The sequence below is a fragment of the Scyliorhinus torazame genome, chromosome 6 (assembly GCF_047496885.1).
Source record: "Scyliorhinus torazame isolate Kashiwa2021f chromosome 6, sScyTor2.1, whole genome shotgun sequence".
Lineage (NCBI taxonomy): Eukaryota > Metazoa > Chordata > Chondrichthyes > Carcharhiniformes > Scyliorhinidae > Scyliorhinus > Scyliorhinus torazame.
In genome coordinates this window covers 247,739,951-247,752,390 of record NC_092712.1, presented here as the reverse complement: position 1 = coordinate 247,752,390, position 12,440 = coordinate 247,739,951, and the positions used below count along the sequence as shown (strand labels likewise).

Sequence of the window (12,440 nt, the reverse complement as noted above, 5' to 3'; positions counted from 1 at the left end):
GGTGGCTAATTGATCTTGTTGCTGGAATAAGAATGCTAACATAAGCAATGCAGACATCTAGAGATGGATGCTGCTCACCTGCCAACTGAACTACAAAAGCGTTAAATACAGATCTATCTTCAGGAAGCTCAAAATGATCACTCCAGAATCATTCTAACCACGATAAAACCTACAACTGTACAGCTGGGTATTTTCACAGTGCAAGTGAACCAAGGAAAACCTGTTACAGACTCATCATTTCACCTAATTGAAAACCGAATGAAGCAGAATAGAAAAAATGCATCCAATGCACCAAGTTGTCGGGTTCATTAATATATTGTCACTGGGCTGCAGGACAGGATGGTGTCAAAAACAGGGCAGAGTGTCGGAAATCTATAAAGAGCTAATGGAGTGGTAGGGCGTCCTGATGGGAGGAGTTAAGCGTAAGTTGGAGGAAGAGCTGGGAAGGGAGTTGGAGGCTGGGCTGTGGGAGGAGGCTCTGAGGAAGGTGAACGCAACCTCTTTGTGTGCAAAGATTAGCCTTATTAAGTTCAAGGTGGTCCACAGGGCACATATGACTGTGGCCAGGATGAGTAGTTTTTTTAAGGGGATGGAGGATAGGTGTGGGTGGTGTGTGAGTGGACCGGTGAACCATGCCCACACGTTTTGGGCCTGTTCGAAGCTGGTGGGATTCTGGCGGGGGTTCGCTGATGTTATGTCGGAGGTGTTGAGGGTGAAGGTGGTCCTGAGTCCAGAAGTGAAAATTTTTGGAGTGTCGTAAGAACCAGGAGTCCAGGGGGCGAGAGTCCAACGTTTTAGCCTTTGCCTCCCGAGTAGCCCGGAGACAGATATCATTGAAGTGGAGGGACTCGGGGGCCACCGAAACCAGGGGTTTGTGTGAGCAACCTTACGGGATTCATCAGGTTGGAAAAGATCAAGTTCATCTTGAGAGGGACGGTGGAGGGGTTTGCATGGAGATGAAAGCCATTCATCGACTACTTCAGAAACATTTAAGATGTTAGCAGTGGTGGTGGTGGGGGGGGGGAGGGGAGTTAAAAAAGGAGGTAGGGGAGGTGGAGGGCAGCAGCAGGGAGGTGGGATGGTTGAGTGTTAAATAATAATTTATTTGTTTTTTAAAAAATATTTTTCATTCTCCTTTTTCACATTTTCTCCCAAATTTACACCACCAACAACAAACAATAATCAGTAACAAATATGTCAATCCCCAGATCAATAACAACGATCCCATCCTCCCACCAAACCCCAAATATTAGCCCGCATGTTCACATAAACAAATGACAAAAAGGAATCAGGAATCGCCCATAGTCACCATTAACACCCCCCCCCCCCCCAACCCTCCCACACACCCACCCCAACTAATGTTTGATGTTATCCAGTTCTTGAAAGTGCATGATGAGCCCCTCCAATCCGGCTGATAACGTGGAACGTGAGGGGTTTGAACGGGCCGGTGAAGAGGGCCCGAGTGTTCGCGCACTTAAAGGGACTGAAGGCAGACGTGGTCATGTTCCAAGAGACACATCTGAAGGTGGTGGACCAGGTCAGGTTAAGAAAGGGATGGGTAGGACAGGTATTCCATTCGGGACTAGACGCGAAGAATAGAGGGGTGGCAATATTGGTGGGGAAGCGGGTGTCATTTGAGGCCAAGACTACCGTAGTGGATAATGGAGGGCGATACGTGATGGTGAGCGGTAGGTTGCAGGGGACGTGGGTGGTATTGGTAAATGTATATGCCCCGAACTGGGATGATGCTGGATTCATGAAGCGCATGTTGGGGCGCATTCCAGACCTGGAGGTAGGAGGCCTGATAATGGGTGGGGACTTCAATACAGTGTTGGACCCAGCATTGGACCGCTCCAGATTAAGGACTGGAAAGAGGCCGGCAGCGGCCAAGGTACTTAGGGGGTTTATGGATCAGATGGGGAGAGTGGACCCATGGAGGTTTGCTAGGCCGCAGGCCAGGGAATTTTCCTTTTTCTCCCACGTGCACAAAGCTTATTCCCGGATAGACTTCTTTGTCCTGGGCAGGGCGCTCATCCCGAGGGTGGAGGGGACGCAGTATTCGGCCATAGCCGTTTCGGATCATGCCCCGCACTGGGTGGAACTGGAGCTGGGAGAGGAGAGGGACCAACGCCCGCTGTGGCGGCTGGATGTGGGACTGCTGGCAGATGAGGTGGTGTGTGGGAAGGTGAGGGGGTGCATCGAAAGGTACTTGGAGGCCAACGACAACGGGGAGGCGCAGGTGGGGGTGGTATGGGAGGCGTTGAAGGCGGTGATCAGGGAGAGCTAATCTCCATCAGGGCGCATAGGGAGAAGACAGAGGGCATGGAAAGGGAGAGGTTAGTGGGGGAGATTTTAAGAGTGGACAGGAGATACGCAGAGGCCCCTGAGGAGAGATTACTTGGGGAAAGACGACGGCTCCAGATGGAGTTTGATCTGTTGACCACAGGAAAGGCAGAGGCACAGTGGAGGAAGGCGCAGGGGGCGACATACGAGTATGGGGAAAAGGCTAGTCGGATGCTGGGACACCAGCTCCGTAAGAGGACGGCAGCGAGGGCAATAGGGGGAGTCAAGGACGGAAGGGGAGCCACGGTGCGGAGTGCGACGAAAATAAACGAGGTATTCAAGGCCTTTTATGAAGAGCTGTATAGATTCCAGTCCCCAGCGGGGGAAGAGGGGATGAGACGATTCCTAGACCAACTGAGATTCCCGAGGGTGGAGGAGCAAGATCTGGCTGGTTTGGGGGCACCAATTGGGTTGGAGGAGCTGAGCAAGGATTTGGGGAGCATGCAGGCGGGGAAGGCCCCGGGACTGGACGGGTTCCAGGTGGAGTTCTACAGGAAGTACGTAGACCTGTTGGCCCCGCTACTAGTGAGGACCTTTAATGAGGCAAGAGAGGAGGGGACCCTGCCCCCAACAATGTCGGAAGCAACGATTTCTTTGATCCTAAAGCGGGACAAGGACCCACTGCAATGTGGATTGTACAGGCTGATCTCGCTCCTTAATGTGGATGCTAAGTTGCTGGCAAAAGTGCTGGCCACGAGGATCGAGAACTGTGTCCCGGGGGTGATCCACGAGGACCTGACGGGATTTGTAAAGGGCAGGCAATTAAACACCAATGTGCGGCGGCTCTTAAACGTGATAATGATGCCATCGGAGGAGGGAGAGGCGGAGATAGTGGCAGCTATGGATGCGGAGAAGGCCTTTGACCGAGTAGAGTGGGAGTACCTCTGGGAGGTGTTGCGTAGGTTTGGGTTCGGGGGAGGGTTTATCAGTTGGGTTAAGCTCCTTTACAGAGCCCCGGTGGCGAGTGTAGTGACGAACCGGCGGAGGTCGGAGTACCTTCAGCTGTACCGAGGGACGAGGCAGGGGTGCCCCCTATCCCCCCTGTTGTTTGCATTGGCGATCGAACCCTTGGCCATGTCATTGAGGGAGTCTAGGAAATGGAGGGGATGGTCCGAGGGGGAGAAGAGCATCGGGTGTCGCTTTATGCGGCAGATCCAATGGAGGGGATGGTGGAGGTCATGCAGACTCTAAGGGAGTTTGGGGAGTTTTCAGGCTATAAGCTCAATGTAGGGAAGAGCGAGCTTTTTGTACTACAGGCAGGGGACCAAGAAAGGGGAATATGGGATCTACCGCTGAAGAGGGCGGAGGGGAGCTTTCGGTACCTGGGGATCCAGATAGCCAGGAGTTGGGGGGCCCTACATAAATTGAATCTGACGAGGTTGGTGGAGCAAATGGAGGAGGACTTCAAAAGATGGGACATGTTACCGCTCTCGCTAGCGGGTAGAGTGCACTCGGTCAAGATGGTGGTCCTTCCGAGGTTTCTGTTTGTGTTTCAGTGCCTTCCCATCGTGATCACCAAGCCCTTTTTCAAGAGAGTAGGTAGGAGTATTATGGGGTTTGTGTGGGCGAATAGGACCCCGAGGGTAAGGAGAGGGTTCCTGGAACGCAGTAGGGACCGAGGAGGGCTGGTGCTGCCAAACCTAGGGAGCTACTACTGGGCAGCAAATGTGGTGATGATCCGCAAGTGGGTGATGGAGGGAGAGGGGGTGGCATGGAAGAGAATGGAGATGGTGTCCTGTAAAGGAACGAGCCTGGGGGCGTTGGTGACGGCACCGCTGCCGCTCTCGCCAACATGGTACACCACGAGCCCAGTGGTGGCGGCAACGCTAAGGATCTGGGGCCAGTGGAGACGGCACAGGGGTGCAATGGGAGCCTCGGTGTGGTCCCCGATCAGGGGGAACCACCGGTTTGTCCCGGGGAGGATGGACGGGGGGTTTCAGAGCTGGCATCGGGCGGAGATTAGAAGAATGGGGGACCTGTTCATTGACGGGACGTTTGCGAGCCTAGGGGCACTGGAGGAGAAGTTTGAGATACCCCCGGGAAATGCTTTTAGATATATGCAGGTGAGGGCGTTTGTGAGGCGACAGGTGAGGGAATTCCCGTTGCTCCCGGCACAAGAAATTCAAGATAGGGTGATCTCGGGTGTATGGGTCGGGGAGGGCAAGGTGTCGGCAATATACCAGGAGATGAAAGAAGAGGGGGAAGCGCTGGTAGAGGAGCTGAAGGGTAAATGAGAGGAGGAGCTGGGGGAGGAGATTGAGGAAGGTCTGTGGGCTGATGCCCGAGGTAGGGTTAATTCCTCCTCCTCGTGTGCCAGGCTCAGCCTGATACAATTTAAGGTGGTTCACAGAGCGCACTTGACGGGGGCGAGGCTGAGTAGGTTCTTTGGGGTAGAGGACAGATGTGGAAGGTGCTCAGGGAGCCCGGCGAACCATGTCCATATGTTTTGGTCATGCCCGGCACTGGAGGGGTTCTGGAGAGGAGTGGTGGGAGCAATATCTCAGGTAGTGAAAGTCCGGATCAAGCCAAGCTGGGGGCTAGCAATATTTGGAGTAGTGGACGAGCCGGGAGTGCAGGAGGCGAAAGAGGCCGGCATTCTGGCCTTTGCGTCCCGAGTAGCCCGGCGACTGATCTTGCTAATGTGGAAGGAGGCGAAGCCCCCCAGCGTGGAGGCCTGGATAAACGACATGGCTGGGTTCATAAAGCTGGAGAGGATTAAGTTTGCCTTGAGAGGGTCTGCGCAGGGGTTTTACAGGCGGTGGCAACCGTTCCTAGACTATCTCGCGGAGCGTTAGAGGAAGGTCGGTCAGCAGCAGCAACCTAAGGGGGGGGGTGTTCTGGGAGGGGGTGGGGGCTTGCCTGGGAGGGTGGATGAGCAAGAGATAACATGAAGGATCGGAGAAACTGGCACGTGCGGGAGAGAGCCAGTGTACAAAGCTATGTATCATATTGTTTTACCATGTATGTACCTTGTTCTGTGCGATTTCTTGTTATTTTGTTACGGTTTTTTGTTTGTAAGGGTGAAAAATTGTGTTAAAAAGCTTTAATAAATATATTTAAAAAAAAGAAAGTGCATGATGAATAACGCCCGTGAATTGTAGAACCCCTCCATCGTTCCCCTCAGTTCAAACTTAACCTACTCAAGAGTCAAGAATTCCAACAAGTCCCCCCGCCACGCCAGGGCACAGGCTGGAGAGGTTGCTCTCCATCCCATCAGGATACGCCTTCGGGCGATTAACGAGGCGAATTCTACAACATCTGCCTCCGCACCCGTTTCCAACCCTGGCTGGTCCGACACCCCGAATATGGCCGCCCGGGTCCAGTTTCACGTGCACCACTATAAAAATTACCCTTAAAACCTCCTTCCAGTAATCCTCTAGCTTTGGACAGGACCAAGACATATGAACGTGATTAGCCCCCCCACCCCCCCCCCCCCCTCCCCCGCCCCCCACAACGTTCACACATATCTTCTACTCCTTCACAGAATCGGCTCATCATCGCCCTTGTGAGGTGTGCTCTATGTACCACCTTCAGCTGTATCAGCCCCAACATCGCGCAAGAGGTGGAGGTATTCACTCTCCGGAGCACCTCACACGAGAACCCCTCCTCCATATCCTCTCCCAACTCTCCCTCCCACTTTGCTTTGATCCCTTCCAGTGGTGCCTTCTCCTCTTCCAAAATAGCTCCGTAAACCAATGACACTACCCCCTTCTCCATTCCCCCTGTCGTCACCACGTCCTCCAGCAATGTGGAGGTCGGTTCCACTGGGAAGCTCTGTATCTCCTTTCTGGCAAAATCTCGAACTTGCATGTATCTAAACATTTACCCCTGCTCCAGCCCATACTTCGTTTTCAGCTCCTTCAGACCTGCAAACCGACCCCTAATAAATCTTTCAGTGTCTTAATCCCCTTCTCCTCCCATTTCCGAAAATTTCCATCCCACCTCCCTGGCTCAAATCTGTGGTTCCCCCGAATTGGCATTTCCCTTGACCCTGCCCCCCAACCCGAAGTGTTGGCGAAACTGCCTGCCCCCAACCCGAAGTGTTGGCGAAACTGCCTCCAAATTCTCAATGAAGCTATTATTACCGGACTAGATATTTATATATTTGTTATTTGTATTCCTGCGAGGGCAGTAGAGCGGAGATGCTGATTGGCTGTTGCGGGGGACATTTGCCTACCTGCGTTGTGGTCACCCTAACTTGAAGGTGGTTTGTGGAGGAGCTGTTGTCAAGTGACACTTAAACCCGAAGCACTTCTTCAGTGTTTCCCTCCCTACCCCCTCCTCTAACCAAAAAAACCCCACTTTGAAGATCAAGAGGAAGGCTCGAGGGCAGGTAGAAGTAGAAAGAAGTTGAACCGTGACATCACAGCCTGCAGGTAAGGGATTGGCTGGTGACTGGTAAGTAGTTTTCCTTCTATTTTCCCTCAGGTGTTATCGTGCTGGGCGCAGAGGTTGCCAAGTGAGTGCTTGCTGAGAAGGGGAGTGAATAGGTAAGCTCTTTCTTTCTTTTTCTTTTTTTATCCAGCGGGGATGGCAGAGAAGGTAGTGCAATGTTCCTCCTGCAGAATGTTTGAGGTGAGGGACGCAGTCAGTGTCCCTGCTGATTTCATCTGTGGGAAGTGCACCCATCTCCAGCTCCTCAGAAACCGCGTTAGAGAACTGGAGCTGGAGATGGATGAACTTCAGATCATTCGGGACGCAGAGGTGGTCATAGATAGAAGCTTCAGGGATGTAGTTACTCCGAAGAATAAAGATAGATTGGTGACGGTGATAGGGGCTGGGAGGAAGCAGTCAGTACAGGGATCTCCTGTGGTCGTTCCCCTTAGTAACAGGTATTCCGCTTTGGATGCTGCTGGGGGGGGGGGACTTACCAGGGGTAAGCCATGGGGTACAGGTCTCTGGCACAGAGTCTGTCCCTGTTGCTCAGAAGGGAATGGGGGAGAGGAGTAGAGCATTAGTCATTGGAGACTCCATAGTTAGGGTGATAGATAGGAGATTCTGTGGGAACGAGAGAGACGGTTGGTGCGTTGCCTCCCAGGTGCCAGGGTGCGTGATGTCTCGGATCGTGTTTTGGGGATCCTTAAGGGGGAGGGGGAGCAACCCCAAGTTGTGGTCCACATAGGTACCAATGACATAGGTAGGAAAAGGGATAGGGATGTAAGGTAGGAATTCAGGGAGCTAGGATGGAAACTTAGATCTAGGACAAACAGAGTTATTATCTCTGGGTTGTTACCCGTGCCACGCGATAGCGTGACGAGGAATAGAGAGAGAGAGGAGTTGAACTCATGGCTACAGGGATGGTGCAGGAGGGAGAGTTTCAGACTTCTGGATAATTGGGGCTCATTCTGGGGTCGGTGGGACCGCTACAAATGGGATGGTCTACACCTGGACCAGAGGGATACCAATATCCTGGGGGGGAAATTTGCTAATACTCTTCGGGAGGGTTTAAACTAGTTCAGCAGGGGCTTGGGAACCTGAATTGTAGCTCCAGTATACAAGAGGTTGAGAGTAGTGAGGTCATGAGTAAGGTTTCAAAGTCACAGGAGTGTATCAGCAGGCAGGAAGGTGGTTTAAAGTGTGTCTTCTTCAATGCCAGGAGCATCCGGAATAAGGTGGGTGAACTTGCGGCATGGGTTGGTAACTGAATGTATATTTGCGAGTGAGGAATCCAGATGGTATCGAAACCCCCAACTGATTAGCATTTGATGGCCCATCTCCGCCAGACAAAGGACTGATACTTGAGCGACCGATACAACCCTAGACATTTCGGCGCCACTCCCTGTACTAGGGAAGCATAAACAACAGGGTCAATGACCACCTGGGGCACGCCCAGCCATCAAGGCACCCACCCCTTTATTGGTTCAAATCGAACATAGTGATCAGGAATCACCCAATTCGTGGGATCCAAACTGAAGGACTGCCCAAAAGAGCGCATAAACCCCCAAGGAGAAAAAGAGAGTCCACCATGTGTTCAGCCTCTCTTGGACCTGGCGCACCGGCAACGTCCACTTCCAAGTGCAGCACCACCAGAAGCAAGTTCAAGTTCAACGCCCGCTACCAGACGGATGAGCCTAGCTGAGCCGCAGTTACGTCTACAGACCCGATAGGTCCAGGATCGAACAACAGCCATTGTTCCTCTGACCTAAGCCGGGTGCCTGAAGTTAAGTACAGGTTGTCACAGTCGATAGGTGTAGTTTAACTAGTAGTGTTTATGTTGCATGATTAATTGTGTGTGTAAATAAAGTACCCTTGGGCGAGATTCTCCGACCCCCCGCCGGGTGAATCCCGCCCCCGCCGATTGCCGAATTCTCCGGCACCGGAGATTCGGCGGGGGCGGGAATCGTGCCGCACCGTTTGGCGGGCCCCCCCCCCGGTGATTCTCCGGCCCGGATGAGCCGAAGTCCCGCTGCTAGAATGCCTGTCCCGCCGGCGTGGATTAAACCACCTCTCTTACCGGTGGGACAAGGCGGGGTGGGCTCCGGGGTCCTGGGGGGGGTGCGGGGCTATCTGGCCCCGGGGGGGTGCCCCCACGGTGGCCTGGCCCGCGATCGGGGCCCACCGATCCGCGGGCGGACCTGTGCCGTGGGGGCACTCTTTTCCTTTCGCCTTCTCCACGGTCTCCACCATGGCGGAGGCGGAAGAGACCCCCTCCATTGCGCATGCGCGGGGATGCCGTGAGCGGCCGCTCCCGCGCATGCGCCGCCCGGCAATGTCATTTCCGCACCAGCTAGCGGGGCACCAAAGGCCTTTCCCGCCAGCTTGCGGGGCGGAAATCAGTCCGGCGCAGGCCTAGCCCCTCAAGGTCAAGGGCTCGGCCGCTCAAGATGCGGAGGATTCCGCACCTTTGGGGCGGCGCAATGCCGGACTGATTTGCACCGTTTTTGGCGCCGGTCGGCGGACATCGCGCCGATTACGGAGAATTTCGCCCCTTGTTCTTAAACTAACTAACTGGTGTTTGGCTCTACGATCATTAGCCGATTGGACCTTGTGGTGGTATCATTTGATACCTGGCGACTCTGGGCAATAGAATATTGACATCCAAAGGAAGGAGGGCAATCTCATTGACTGCCACATTTACAGTAGATGCAAAAGGCAACAGTTATTGGCGACATCTGACGGGACTAGACCCAGAAGTGACCGTGTCACTCCGAGAGAACCCACAAAAACGGTTGAATTAGAAATCCAAATTGGCAAAGTAAAAGAAACCACAAGCGAAACCAGTATCGATCAAACCTCCAAAATTCGGAAGTGTGCAATTTGCATGCGTACTAACAAAGGGATATAAAGTAACCTCGATAGATTTTGTTGCGTGAAACTTTCGGGAGTTGCGTAAACTGGAAAATAGCTTGAGCCGTACCCGTATTTGCACCACCGCTTTATTCCCTCATGTTCAAAATTCCCGGTAGAGACAGAGATAATCGTAGGGATGGCAATGAAGGCAATGGAATGCCTTATGCATCCACAAGAGCCCGAGGTCGCAGCGACCAACAGAGCAGAACAGTGTCCCATATGGGAGGAAGAGATTAGGAGATACTTAAAGGGGAAAGGATGGCCCCTATGGTTGGAACTTTGCGCGAATGAGGAAACAGGTCCTGGCAGCATAGGACAGACTTGGTGGGACAGCCTGACCGAGATCCACAAAAAGAATTTGAGTAAGGTTCATATGCCGATGGCAATTGTGTCCTGCTTGGCACAATTGCGAAGCACAGAGGAGGTCGTGAGGATGCTCCAGAGACAGCTTGAGGAGAAGGAGCGAAGTAGAGAGGGAAACATTAGAGAATGAGAGAGATTACACAAGCAACTCTGGGAGCAGCTAGAGGAAAAGGACAGGGAGATGGATGATGTCAAGAGGGCACACCAATCTTGTTTCGCCCACCTCAGCAGCTTCCAGATTCAATACGATAAGGCCTACCAGGACACGCAACGCGCGATGCTGGTAAGAGAGGAAACAGAGAACCAAAAGAACAAAGAACAAAGAAATGTACAGCACAGGAACAGGCCCTTCGGCCCTCCAAGCCCGTGCCGACCATGCTGCCCGACTAAACTACAATCTTCTACACTTCCTGGGTCCGTATCCCTCTATTCCCATCCTATTCATGTATTTGTCAAGATGCCCCTTAAATGTCACTATCGTCCCTGCTTCCACCACCTCCTGCAGAACAGTTGAGGAAACAATGTGAAGATTTGAAGGTAGTCCTCCGAGCACTCCACAGTTCCACCACAGAACAGAGGCAGAGTTCAGAGGATCATACCAAGTGCAGGCAGCAAATTGCAAGATTGCAATCACTGCTATCCATTCAGAATGGATTCAGAGACACCTTTGGCCCACAGTTGGATCAGGAGGATGGCCCCGATTGGCAGGAACTTAGTGAAACGGACCAACGGTGCGTGAACGAGACAGAAAATCAGAATAGAGCCTCCCAGGCCCCGGAAAGGAAAGTACCCGCACCACCGACTGCACAGGTAGCACCCAACCCAATGAACCCCATCACCACGCTGCGTAGAGTAACAACAGAAGACCAACCCGATTTTGTGTACACCACCCTATTAACCATCACCCAGTTAAGAGATGCCCGCGATAAAATTGAGACTTTCCACCCCACATCAGACCCATACCACTTTTTCGAACGAGTTAGGCAACAGACCCTCATGTACGGTCTGGACGAGCAGGAAGAAGTAAAGCTCATAGTGATGAGCCTTGACCCGTCGGTTAGTTCAGTCCATCCCGACCCACAAACCATTACCACGGACAAAACAATTAGGGAAATCTTGAAGAAACATAAAGCATCTTTTGCCCAGCACAAGCACGACTGCGGTGAAATTCCAGGAATGGTCACCATTACAGGTCCCGATCCTAAGCCCCAGAAACAATACGGTTTTCCACAGCAAGCCGAGGGAGAAATAGCTAAGGTAATTCAAAGTTTATTGGATCAAGGTGTAATTCGGCCCGTAGCCTCAACAAACAATGCCCCGATTTGGCCCGTAAGCAAACCAGATGGGTCATGGAGACGGACTATCGATTATAGAGAATTAAACAAAGTAACTCCATTAGCAGCCCCCACCGTTGCCATGAGTCCCGAGATCATGTTAAAGCAGGGACTTCAGTCAAAATATTTTACGGTTCTGGACATTAGCAATGGCTTTTGGTCCATTCCATTGGATGAAAATTGCCAGTATAAATTTGTGTTCACCTTCCAGGGACAGCAGTACACGTGGACATGCCTTCCGCAAGGTTTCCACAACTCCCCCTCCATTTTTCACAGACAATTGGCGAATCGATTATCGAAATTTTCCCGACCCGAATGCCTCATTCAGTATGTGGACGACTTGCTCCTACAGACTGACACCAAAGAAGAGCACATTTCGCTTCTTTACGAACTATTAGGCCTCCTAAAAGAAATCAGCCCCCAAAAAGCCCAAATTCTCCAAGAAAAGGTCACTTATTTAGGAACAGTTATAATGCATGGTAAACGTGAGATAGAGCAAAAACGTATTGATTCAATTGTTAAATTGCCCTTGCCCCATAATATTACAGCACTCATTTTTAGGACTGGTTGGCTTTTGCAGGAACCATTTAGACGGTTTCGCCACAAAGGCAGCCCCACTTTCCGAGCTCCTTAAGAAACAGGCCCCATGTCCTCAGCACACGGATGCCATCGATGCACTAAAACGCGCCCTAGGTATAGCTCCCGCTTTGCAGGCACCAGACCCACACTCCCCATACGCAATAGAGGGAGCGACCACCGACCGAACCCTTTCGGCCGTACTTCTCCAGGAAAAGCATGATCTTTTAGGACCCGTAGCCTACGCCTCACGAGTTTTAGGTCCGGTAGAGCAAGGATTTTCAGCCTGCGACAGGCAGTTGCTCGCAGTTGAGCACACCCCAACACACCTACTGTTAGACGGTAGGCTGAAGGATGGTAGTTAGCCAAATTAGAGCAGCGCGCTGCACCCTACTCCTACAAGGACGCAACATTTCAGTAAAGAGGACAAAGACGCACACCTTTCTGGCCGATAATTTACAATATGCAGGAACCCTGCACGAGTGTGAAATCATTGCAGCCAGGCACACCACAGGACCCTTGATTCCTAAATCG

General features: G+C 52.3%; 1 protein-coding gene across 1 annotated transcript in view; it reads right to left on the bottom strand.

Annotated features, from left to right (window-relative positions):
• The window catches only part of LOC140425367 (reticulophagy regulator 1-like), a 132,168-nt gene that overhangs the window by 83,652 nt on the left and 36,076 nt on the right, over nt 1-12,440 (bottom strand). The gene's annotated exons all lie outside the window — the stretch shown is intronic.